The sequence below is a fragment of the Rhinopithecus bieti genome, unplaced genomic scaffold (assembly GCF_001698545.2).
Source record: "Rhinopithecus bieti isolate Rb0 unplaced genomic scaffold, ASM169854v2 scaffold_43555, whole genome shotgun sequence".
In the NCBI taxonomy this organism is placed as follows: domain Eukaryota; kingdom Metazoa; phylum Chordata; class Mammalia; order Primates; family Cercopithecidae; genus Rhinopithecus; species Rhinopithecus bieti.
The window spans coordinates 479,671-491,387 of NW_016817848.1; positions in this window are offsets into that span (position 1 = coordinate 479,671).

Below are 11,717 nucleotides of genomic sequence, written 5' to 3' on the forward strand. Positions count from 1 at the left end.
TAATATATACATGTATATTTTAATTATATATTTCAGGTATTTTGTGAACAGGGATTTTAAACTTTCCTTAGGGAAGCAACTGGCAAGAGAGAACAAGGAAGTGTGAATTCTGAGGAAGGGCAAGGGATGGTTTTGGGCCTCATCACTTACTCACTCACTCAGCTCTTCCTTCCTTCCGCAGCCTTCCTTCCTTCTTTCCTTCCTTCCCCCGAGCACCAAGTCCCGCCCCGGGCCCCTGGGGCCTGGTAAGGAGCGCGGTTATTTTGTGTGGATATAAATGTGCTCCACGCCAGCAGCCAGAGGAAACCTTCCGGGCAGAGAGAACAGGGTGCTCTCAGGATGGGGAAGGTGCTCTCAGGATGGGGAGGGTGCTCTTAGGATGGGGAGGGTGCTCTGGGCCCACAGGAGTGGGTTCAGCAGAGGGCAGGGTGGAGGGTGTGACTCTATTGTCGCTGTGCCCCCACGCCTCTCCAGTGATAGTCTGCCCTGTTGCCAGGCACAGATGTGGTTCTGGGCGGACCCTGGTCAGTGGTCTCAGTGTTTTGGCCCAGCTGGCCTTGGTGGCTGCAAGAGGCTCTGCAGCAGCCTGGGAAATGGGGGAGGAGCTTCAGCCTCGCATGAGTTGCTTTATCGGTGAACCCGGCAGACTCCATGGAGCCTGTGGCAGAAGCAGGTGAGCGCAAGTTTCGCTCAGCCTGGATCACCCTTGGAGGTGGGGAGGGTGTCATGGTAGTTGTGTGGTGACAGTTCTCTTGTTTTTGACAGACTTGTTTAACCAGGGGATGAAAGACATTCTGTGCAGAGATCAGAGACATGTCACTGCAGTCCAGCCCTAGTTCAGTGGAATGTAAAACTCTCACCCAGCTTCACCTCCGGACAGAGGAGGTCAAAGCCCAGGAGTGCCTGCTGCCCTGGACGGGTCCAGCTTGTGATCTGGAGCTACAGAAGGTGACTTGAGGCTCTTGAAGAAAAGCTGGAGGGAACTGCTTCTTCTTCTCAAAGCCAGATTCTGTGCCTTGAATGGAAACTCATGATCATTGGTGGAGAGCATGGGAGGCTGAAAGAAACCTCATCATCTCCAGACAAGAGGCACAGTCCTGAGGCAAGGAAAACGGACACAGTGATTCCCCGAGTTTCTGGACGTGGATCCTCAAGCAGCTGATAAGCCAGATGGAGCGTGATTGGGGACATTTGCCCTCTGACCTCCAGGCATGGACACAGCCTCCTCTGTCACTCCCCTCCCTTCATACCCCACCTCAGCTACCAGCCTTTCCCCTGCCCTCTTCCCCTCCATTCCCAGAGCCTATGTTTCCAGTGAACTCAAATGTGGAGTTTGTGGGAAGGAGACGTCCTCTTCTGTCCCCTTCTCCAGGAATCCTGGGTGAACTCCTGAGCCAGCTTCCATGAGGGGCTGCTGTCCTCCTTATCCCCACTAAGGGGCTAGAGCCCCCACCCAGAAAGTGGAAAGGAGTTGCTTTCTGGCTTCTCATTGAGCCACCATATGACCCTGCTAGTCCAAATACCCAATTACCACCAGGCCTTACATAATTTCTCACGTTTTCCCAAATGTGTGTTTGAATTATTTATGAGGAGGCTTCAAAAAGTTCATGGAAAATGTGTATTATGAAAAAATTGTGCATGGACTTCACATTTTTTTATACCAAAATAAACTCACACCAACTTGTTATAATATTTCTGAATAGGGTCTAGTTTGGGCACCGAGCAGGATCAGACATTGGCTTGACAAGAGCGCCTATCAGAGCAACATGAATTCTGTGAAAATTGAAGTAAAAACAAACATTAAATTCATGGTGAAGCTTGGGTGGAAGAATGGTGAAGTCATGGATGCTTTACCAAAAGTTTATGGGGACAACATCCCCCCCGCAAAAAAAATCAGCAGTTCATAAATGGATAACACATTTAAGAAAGGAAGAGATTCGAGACCAGCCTGGCCAACATAGTGAAACCCCATCTCTTTTAAAAATACAAAAATTAGCTGGGTGTGGTGGCATGCACCTGTAATCCCAGCTACTTGGGAGGCTGAGGTAGGAGAATCACTTGAACCCAGGAGGCAGAGGTTGCAGTGAGCTGAGATCACACCAATGTACTCCAGTCTGGGAGACAGAATGAGACTCCATCTTAAAAAACAAAACAAAACAAAACAAAACAAAAAACAAGATGATGTGGAAGACGAAGCCCACAGCAGCAGAATATCCATATCAATTCGTGAGGAAAAATATTCATCTTGTTCATGCCCTAATTAAAGAGGACCAATGATGAACAGCAGAAAAAGACCCAACACCATGGACAGATCAGCTGCAGACAGGAGGGGAGATTTAGATGAAAATTTTAAACAAGTGGGATTAACATCCTGAAGCATTCCTTCAAAGAATTGTAACAGGAGATGGAACTTGGCTTTCCCAGTACAATGCTGAAGACAAAGCACAATCAGAGCAATGGCTACCAAGAAGCAGAGGTGGCCTAGTCACAGCAAAAGCAGACAGGTGAAGAGCAAAGGTCAGGGCAACAGTTTTCAGTGATGCTCAAGGCATTTTGCTTGTTGACTTTCTGGAAGGCCAAAGAACAGTGACGTATGCTTGTTATGAGTGTTTCGAGAGAGCCACAGCTTTAGGAGAAAAATGCCCAAGAAAGCTTCACCAGAGAGTTCTCTATCATGACAATGTTCCTGCTCATTCCTCTTATCAAACAAGGTCAATTTTGCGAGTTTCAATGGAAAATCACTAGGTATTCACTTTACAGTCCTGATTTGGCTCCTTATGACTTCTTTTTGTTTCCTAATCTTAAGAAATTATTTAAAGGGGACCAGTGTTTCTCCATTTAATAATGTAAAAAAGACTGCCTTGACATCAATTCCCAGGATCCTCAGTTCTTTGGAGATAGACAAAATGGATGATATCATCACTTAAACAAAAGTGTCTTGACCTTGATAGAACTTGAGAGAAATAAAGTTTATATTTTTTATTCTTGTCTTTTAATTTCATTTTCCCACAAACTTTTAAAAGTCCCATTGTATTTGTTTTAATTTAAAACTTCTTTTATATGTGTTTTACTTTTCCTCAAATGATACATCAATAGTATTATGCATAGATGAATAAAATTTGGTAAATAATGGTTATTTAAATTATTCTCATTAAAAGTTCTAGAAAACAGAAGAAGTTAATTTTAATTTTATGATGTAGTCCATTGTTTCCAAAACTATGCTATTATCTGGGAGTATTTCAACCACCAGAAACATTTGAAATATGAGAACACTTCCTCTCTGCCAATGCTCCTGTGTTGCTCAGTGATAAGAGAACAGTGGAGGCTAGTTGTCAGTCTCCATAAATGTAAAAGAATGGCTTGGCTGTGCTGACATTCTAAAGGGTAGGTGGCTTCTGGTCTGGGCCCAGCAGGGCTGCTGCCCCCTGGCTGTCGGGGTCCTGGCCAGAGCTGGACTGAGCTTAACTGTTGAAGGCGATGAGAGATTGGTACAGGCTGGGAGTCCTCCTCACCAGGGCATCTGGCTTGCTGGGCCCTCAGACTCTTCATCTGGGGTAAAAAGCCTGCCCCAGTGTCATCACCATCTGTACAATGCATGTGCTAAAGGCCTCAGGGCAGCCTGGGCGAAGTGCTGTGGTGTCTGCAACTTGAGGACTAGGGGTTGGGATGCCGTGCTGAGCCAGGATCAAGCATGCCCAGGGATAGATATACACACCTTATAGGTAAAGAACAAGGCTGGAGCCTCAGAGTGATACAGTGAGCAATCCTAGGACCTCAGGTTCAGACCAGGTCCACCTTGCAGTGTGAAAGGCCAAGTGAACCTCACCAGGCAGGGTCTGATGCATAGCTATGGTCACTGTGGACAAAGCATGCTCTGGCATCTTCAGGGAAATCTGAACGGAGGCTCTGGGGTCAGGGGGGACAAGGTTTGACGCAGGCTCTAGAATCTTCAGGCCATGCAACCTCTGAAAATCTGTGGAACCTCACTGAGCCCCAGTTTCCCTAGCTGTTACAAGGGAATGAAGATGGACCCTGCCTTGCAGTGAGCTTGGGAGGGATATGGTAGACAGAAAGGGTCTAGCTAGTGCTTAGGACCTAGCAAATGCTCAGCAATGGATAGTGCTTTACATAAGGCTTCTCCAGGGACACAGAAGTGAGCTGGCCTCTGTGGACAAATAAGGATGAGACAGCTAGAAGAGCCATGAAAAAAGATGAAGACTCTGTTCCTATCAGACTAGGCCATTGGGAAGCAGGGGAAGTACGGGAGAATTCATGCAGATACAGCCTTGGAGACACCGAGAATTAAAATTATGCCTCCCGTCCTATCTTGGCACCTGATACAAAGCAGCTCTCCTTGGATGAGGAATGAATGAACAGGGAGAGTGATGTGTGACATTTATTTGCACATCCTTCAATTGGCTGCAGTTTTTAATTCAGCCAGTAGAGGGCAGAGGTGGCTCACGCATTCTCTGTGGACTGATGAGGGGGTTCCAGGGAGTTCTGTGTGTTCTCATGGGGGGATAATAAGCCTCAGGGCTCAGGGAACCCCATCCCTCACCATCCCTCACCAGGAGGCCATTCAGAAGCCCCGAGAGATCAAGACTCTCCCCAGCTTTCCATCTCTCTGAACAGGGCAGGCCAGTTGAGACAGACACTCCTCTATCAGTCTGACCAGGTTTCCGAAGGCCTTGGTGTGCCTGGGCCCCATCTTGTCCCAGGGACTGTTCTGCCTTTCTCCTTTGTTCAGGGCGGGGCAACCTTGGTTTTTTTTTTTTTTTTTTTTTTTTTTTTGAAACGGAGTCTTGCTCTGTCGCCAAGGCTGGAGTTGAGTGACGCAATCTCGGTTCGCTGCAACCTCTGCCTCCTGGGTTCAAGCAAGTCTCCTGTCTCAGTAGCTGGGATTACAGGCATGCCCTGCCACCTCACCTGGCTAATTTTTGTATTGTTAGTGGAGATTGGGTTTCGCCATGTTGTCCAGGCTGGTTTCGAACTCCTGACCTCGGGTGATCTGCTCACCTCGGCCTCCCAAAGTGCTGGGATTACAGGCATGAGCCACTGCCCCCGGCCGTTTGGGGAGTACTTTTCTTAGGAGGAAAGGATAATGCACATGAGTGCTTATCCCATGCCGTTCCTGCAACTGGTGTCTGTCAGCTGACAACTAACTGTTTATGCCTGTTTTACAGACGTAAGAACTGAGGCCTGTTGCAGGGTCACCGTTATCAATAAGGAGCAGAGCCTAATTAAGCATGGAGTGAAATTTGGTGTGAATATGCATTCTTTGTATTTCCCCTGCCCTTTGGCTTGGATGCTAATGGCTGGTTACCTTGATGAAGGAAGAAAAAGGGTGGCTGGCTCCTTCTCCTGTGGTAGAGAAAGGGATGGCTGGCATCAGGCTCCATTGACCCAGAAACAATTTTTTTAGGGGGCCAAAATGCTCCTCTTTTTGGGAGAGGGTTGTGGGATTGGATGCCAACGTTTGCATGGGACCTTGAAGAGCCTTTGTGCTTGAGGACACTAGCCCACATCTCCCCTGTGACAGAGACTCCCAACTCCCAGGGCGCTGTAATGCTCTGTTTAGGACTGACCTGTCTACCTTGACTACAGTGGATCTGTAGGTGGGTGCAGGCCTCATGACAGGTGCAGCAATGCCACATCAAAGTGTAGATCGGCTCTCTGCTGGCCTCTTGCTTCCCTCCAGCTGGTTTCTGGGTTAGTGCACTGCTCCCTTCTCTGGTTTTTTCTTTTCTTTTTTTTTTTTTTTGAGATGAGGTCTTGCTCTGTCACCCAGGCTGGAATGCAGTGACGTAATCTCGGCTCACTGCAACCTCCACCTCCTGGATTCAACTGATTCTCCTGCCTCAGCCTCCTGAGTAGCTGAGATTACAGGCACACACTACCATGCCTGGCTAATTTTTGTATTTTTAGTAGAGACAGGATTTTGCCATGTTGGCCAGGCTGGTCTCGAACCCCGACCTCAGGTGATCTGCCTGCCTCAATCTCCCAGAATGCTAGGATTATAGGTGTGAGCCACCGTGCCTGGCCCCCGGGTTCATATTTATCCCTAACATGTGTCCTTGAGTAGCTGTGTGCTACCAGGCCCTATAGGGAAGATAGGGCCCTGTCGTATCTTCCACAGGTCATATGAGCTAGAGTCCTTAGTCCTCCTTCTGCGCTCCTGCTGTTCCTAGGACCAGGATGGATGCCGATATGGATTTCATACAGATTCCTTGTTTGTCCTGTGGATGTCTGCAGGGCCATGAGCAGACAGAGCCAGAGCAGTGGGCACAGTCCCAGGAAAAGTGATGCTGGGTTATCTGGATGAGGCTTTGTGGTGGGAGCGGACATGGCCAGTGTCTCCGCCATGGTCACTTGCCATAGTTGCACTCCAGCAGGCCCAAAGGTCCTTTGTGAAGGTCCCTCCAGGCCTGGCTCCTGTCTCATGGCCTTGAGTAGTCACAGCCCAGTCCATGACCCTTGGGAATATCCATCCCAAGGGTATATGTATAACACAAAAGATGGCAGCAATAAGCCCAAATATTTCTGTTATCCTTATCAATGTGAACTGGTTAAACTCACAAATTAGAAGTAGAAACGGGGTTTCACCATGTTGGCCAGGCTGGTCTCAAACTCCTGACCTCAGGTGATCCACCTGTCTCGGCCTCTCAAAGTTCTGGGATTACAGGCGTGAGTCACCACACCCGGCAAATTTTATTCTTTCAGTTTTCAGATGATTGGCCGGGTGTCTGAACACCCTGCATTGAGATGCTTCCTTTCTCCCATTCTCTGTTTCTGTACGGATTTCTGTCTACATCTGGACTTGCTCTTCTATTACATTTATCTGTCTGTCCATACATACACATTTACTACACTGTTTTAATAAATGAAGCTTCATAACTGAATTGCCTTTAATAAATGGTACCAGCTCCAATACCAATTGCAGCAGAAGACATGGTCCTTGTATTAGGTATTTGAGAGCAAAATGGATGTTCTGGGTGCTCGAGCTGAGTTTGTTTCCCTATGCCAGGCCTCCTCTTTACTCTTAGAGAAAGGTACCCCATTTTATAGACGCAGAAAGTGAGGTGAGGTCAAGGAAAGTCAGCCCCAACTGTGCCAGTGCTGAATTTTGCAGGGTTTAGGAGCACCCAGCCTCATATGCCCATTTGTGAATGAGAAAACTTGCTCCAGGTGGAGATAGAGACATGTGGAGAAGACAGATCTGATGACGCATTATCACTCAACCACTCACTCATTCACCACTTCCCCCCAGCACGGACTGACCATGTGCTCAGGCCAAGCCCTGCACTGGGGCAGAGAAGGGGGTGCTCCGTCCCTGGGATCTCACGGTGGACTGCAGGGAAAGGTGAGGAAGCACCGAGGGACAGGAGGATGTGACTGTGGTGGGAATGAATAGAGGGAGGAATGGGGCTGTGGGCAAGCAACGTGGGGCCTCATGGTCTTAGCCCAGGCCCCCCCCTTCCAATCCTGAAAGTAGGATGTGTGCCCAGGACTTTGTAGCAGGAGGATTCTTTAGAAAAGTGAATCCAGGGAGCAGAGTGAGGGTCTGAGAAAGTAAAGGAGGAGACAAAAGCTAAGGGTATACTGTAGAGATGACTACATTGAAGGCAACTGAGGTTTAACCCAGTGTGATCTCTAGGATAGCATCTAGAAAGTGCGTCACGGCAGGTGCGGTGGCTCACGCCTATAATTCCAGCACCTTGGGAGGCTGAGGCAGGCAGATCACCCGAGGTCAGGAGTCTGAGACCAGCCTGACCAATATGGTGAAACCCCGTCTCTACTAAAAATACAAAAATTAGCCCAGCGTGGTAGCGGGCACCTGTAATCCCAGCTAGTCGGGAAGCTGAGGTGGGAGAATTGCTTGAACCCAGGAGGCGGATGTGGCACTGAGCCGAGATCGCACCACAGCACTCCAGCCTGGGCGGCAGGGCGAGACATTGTCTTCAGAAAAAAAGAAAAAGAAAGAAAGAAAGAAGAAAAAAGAAAGAAGGAAAGAAAGTGCATCGATTGTGCATGTCTCTCTCTCAGTGAAAAGCAGGGAAACATTTAACTCCACGTTCCTGTCTCCATTGGTTGAGGGCTGTCCCGTGGGAACAGGCAGGAATCCACCAGGGATGCGTGGATCTGGTGACGGCCAGCATGCGTGGACCATTTGCCAGACCTGTGGCTGGAATCTGGAGCAAGGTGAGAACACATGAGGCTGGACAAGGGGTCTCAGCCTGGTTCCCAGGTATGGGACTTGATGGTCACCTAACTGGCCAGGATGGGAAATGCAGCAGGGACCAGGGCAGCGAGGGAGGCTGCTCCAGGTTCCCCACCCCACAGAGGAGGCAAACCTGAGACAGGGCAGCCCTTTACCCTGGAAGTCCCTCCTTCAGGGACAGACCCCGAGGCTCCACAGAGCAACCCAGCCACAAGGGAGGCCTGTGTGTCCCCATGTGATGGGCTTTCATTGCACTGGGCCCCAAGGAGGTCACGGCCTTGGAGTGCAAGAATTCTTCCCGGCTCCTGAGTCCCAGGACTACCTGCCTCTTCTGTCCCGTCACCTGGGCCATCTGCCCCCCTCCACCTCCTGCAGGCTCACCCCTTTGTTCCCTGCTTTCTCTTTCTCTGCTTCTCTCTGTCTCCCTCTTTGTCCTTCCTTTCTCTTTCTGTGACCCTGTCCTCAACAACTCTTTCCCTTCTTCTATTGTACTGTTTCTCTGTGATTCTCTCCAGCCCCCTCTCCCTGTCTCAGTCCTCTCCATCTCTCTTGCTTCCTGTCTCCATTCCTCTCTTCTCTTTTTTTCTCTGCCTTTCCCTCAGTGTGTGGATGACTGGCCAGCTCTCTGGACATCTCCCTCCCTCCAGCTCCCTTGGTTCTCACTGTGGGTCCTTGTGTCTTTGTCTCTTCCATCTTTCCTCTTCTCCCCCTGGGCCCAAGTCAACTTCTCTCCATGACTCCATCCTCCCATCTCCATCCCTCTCTCTCCCCTCACCCCCCACCTTCTCTCTCCCTTCCCTCTCTCTCACTGTTTCAACCCCTCTTTCTGTCCTCCTTGTCTTTCTCCTTCTCTCTGCTCTTCCCCTCCCTCTCTCATCCCTTCTCTTGTCTTTTCTCTGCCTGTCCCGTCCTCTGACTGACCTCACCCCTGCATTCTCTGCTCCTCTCCAGTCCTGCTCAGTGAGCTTCTCACCACCAACCTCTGCCTATCACACAATTTAAAAATTACAGGAAGATGGTGGGGGGCACAGGACTTATGGAGAAATGTCTACACCCAGCTCAACTTCCCTTAGAGCCGCCTGGAGTTGGTGATACGGGGGGCAGCTGGCGCAGTGGGGAATGGGCTCTGACAAACCCTGAGTCTCTGCGAGGCTCCTCACGGGCTCCACAGCTGCTGCTGGGCCCCCTTCTATTCCCTGTCAGGAGAAGTTGGCCACCTCATGGGGATGGATTCCTGTCCATCTGCTCACAAGGCACCACGGGCAGTCACTAGGAACACAGTGACTCTTTCTAGAATGAATGAGCACAACCTCCACCCATGGCTGGATACAGGATATTCCTCCATCCCAGAAGGCCCCCTCGGGCCCTTCCCAGTCAACACTACCCAAAGGGTAACCCTGTTTCTGTGTCCAGCAAGGCAGTATCTGCCTGAGTTTGAACAGTGTATGAGGAGTCACACCTGGTATACCTTGGGGTGTGAACTGGTCCTCCAGGAAGCGGACACCCAGAAAGATAAGACTGCAAATGTTTATTAAGAGAAACACTATGGAAATGAGAGAGAGAGGAGGGAGCATGGGGCATGGGGCATCAAATATGGTGGAGACTTTTCCAAGATATCGTGGCCCAGGAGACTCTTCAAATTTCAAAATTGTCCTGTAAGGTAAAAAGATTTCGGTTGATTTCCAGGTGACCTTCTTTTGCCCAATATACATTTTGTCTTCTCTGAAATATCTGTGCCCCTGCTGAATATGTCTGTATGTGGCCGCATCTGTGTCTGTATGTCATGGAGAATAATTATCCACAGATCACAGATGTAAAGCTCAGAGTTTAACTGTGTATGCATTTTTAGAATCTCTTCATCTCGTAAGGATCTGAATTCTAATCTTGGAGACAGGGGCTTTCCCTTATCTTTTGAAAGAGAAACTGGAAATCCCAGAACCTGAGCTGTTACACCCTAAGGTTTATTAAATGAACTTCAGTGAACATCTTTTGCTGATCTTCTGACTGGGAATATTTTCATTTAACCAGTGGGAGGGGTGAGGCTCTACCACCTACCAGCTGTTTTGCAAGATGCTTTCCTTATGAACTTGGTCTCCCTGCCCTCACCATGACCTCATAATCACATCATTCCCAGCTCATTTCTGAGAAAGCTGGGGCTCTGAGCCCTACTGAGAGTTGGTGTCTGGGCTTAGGCAGCAAAGACACAGGGAAAGGGAAGCACTTTGCATGCCAAGGTTGGGAGACGCAAAGCTGAGAGTCATGGGTGGGAAGGAGAGGGTGCTGGAGATCAGAGGAGGCCAGAGCAGCTCAGGATTGGCCTTGAGTTTCCGGCCAGAGTTGGCCTCATTCTGAAGGCCAAGGCCGCAGCTGCACTGAACCAGACCCATCCTCATTGCTAGTCTCCTTGGGCCATTAAAAACTCAGGGATACAGGTTCCCCTGACAGAACAAAGCTAAATTTTTCAGACCTCTAGGCATTCATTCACCCTGATCCAGAGCCTTCACACACCCAGGGAAAGAATCATCTTTCTGCCGATAATGGACTAAAGGCTGTAGGGCAACAAGGAAGTGCTGTGGGGGTAATTCCCTGTGCACACTGTGCTATCTGAGCTCCCACGGTGGCTCTGTGTGGCCCTCATGCAGCCTCCACGCTCCTGCTCACAATGCTTGCCTGGCTAGGAGCAGCCTTCCAGCTCCATCTGAGTTCTACAAACCCCCATGTGACACCTCCCTGCTTCATCTTTCTCTTCCACAGCCCCCTGTTTACTCCCAGGAGATTCTTCTCCTCCTTCTGCACCTTGCATCCTTTCACCTGTGCTTCCATTGGGGTGGTCAGAAGCTCTGTGCCCTTCAGTGTGGGTCTCTCTGCTGCAGGACACAGGATGCCCTGCCAGTCAGGGACGGGTCTCATCCCTCACAGAGCTGGCCATATGGCCCAGGTTCCACACACACCTGTAAAACTGGTGTTTCTAGCTTCTATAAGCAATCTATGGCTGGGCACAGTGGCTCACACTTGTAATCTCAGCACTTTGGGAGGCCGAAGTGGGCAGATGGCATGGCTCCAGGAGCTTGAGACCAGCCTGAGAAAGATGGTAAAACAGTCTCTACAAAAAGTAGGAAAAAAAAAAAAAATAGCCAAGCATGGTGTTGCACACCTGTAGTCCCAGCTACTCTGGAGGCAGAAGTGGAAGGATCACCTGAGCCCTGGAGGTGGAGGTTGCAGTGAGCCAGGAGTGTACCCCTGCACTCCAGCCTGGGTGACAGAGCAAGACTTTGCCCCAACCCTCCAAAATGAAAAAAACTCTTTCCTTATCTACAGAAGATACCTGCTCATAATGAGGAAATAATGCAACTGACTTGTAGTCTCAGAAACTTGAGCAAAGTGACCACATCCTCAGCACGTGCTATCCTCATATTGTAAAGCCCTGCAGTACAATCTGACATTTCTATTCATTCAAAAAAGGAAAGATGAATCTATTTTGCAACTCAGTTCATACTGT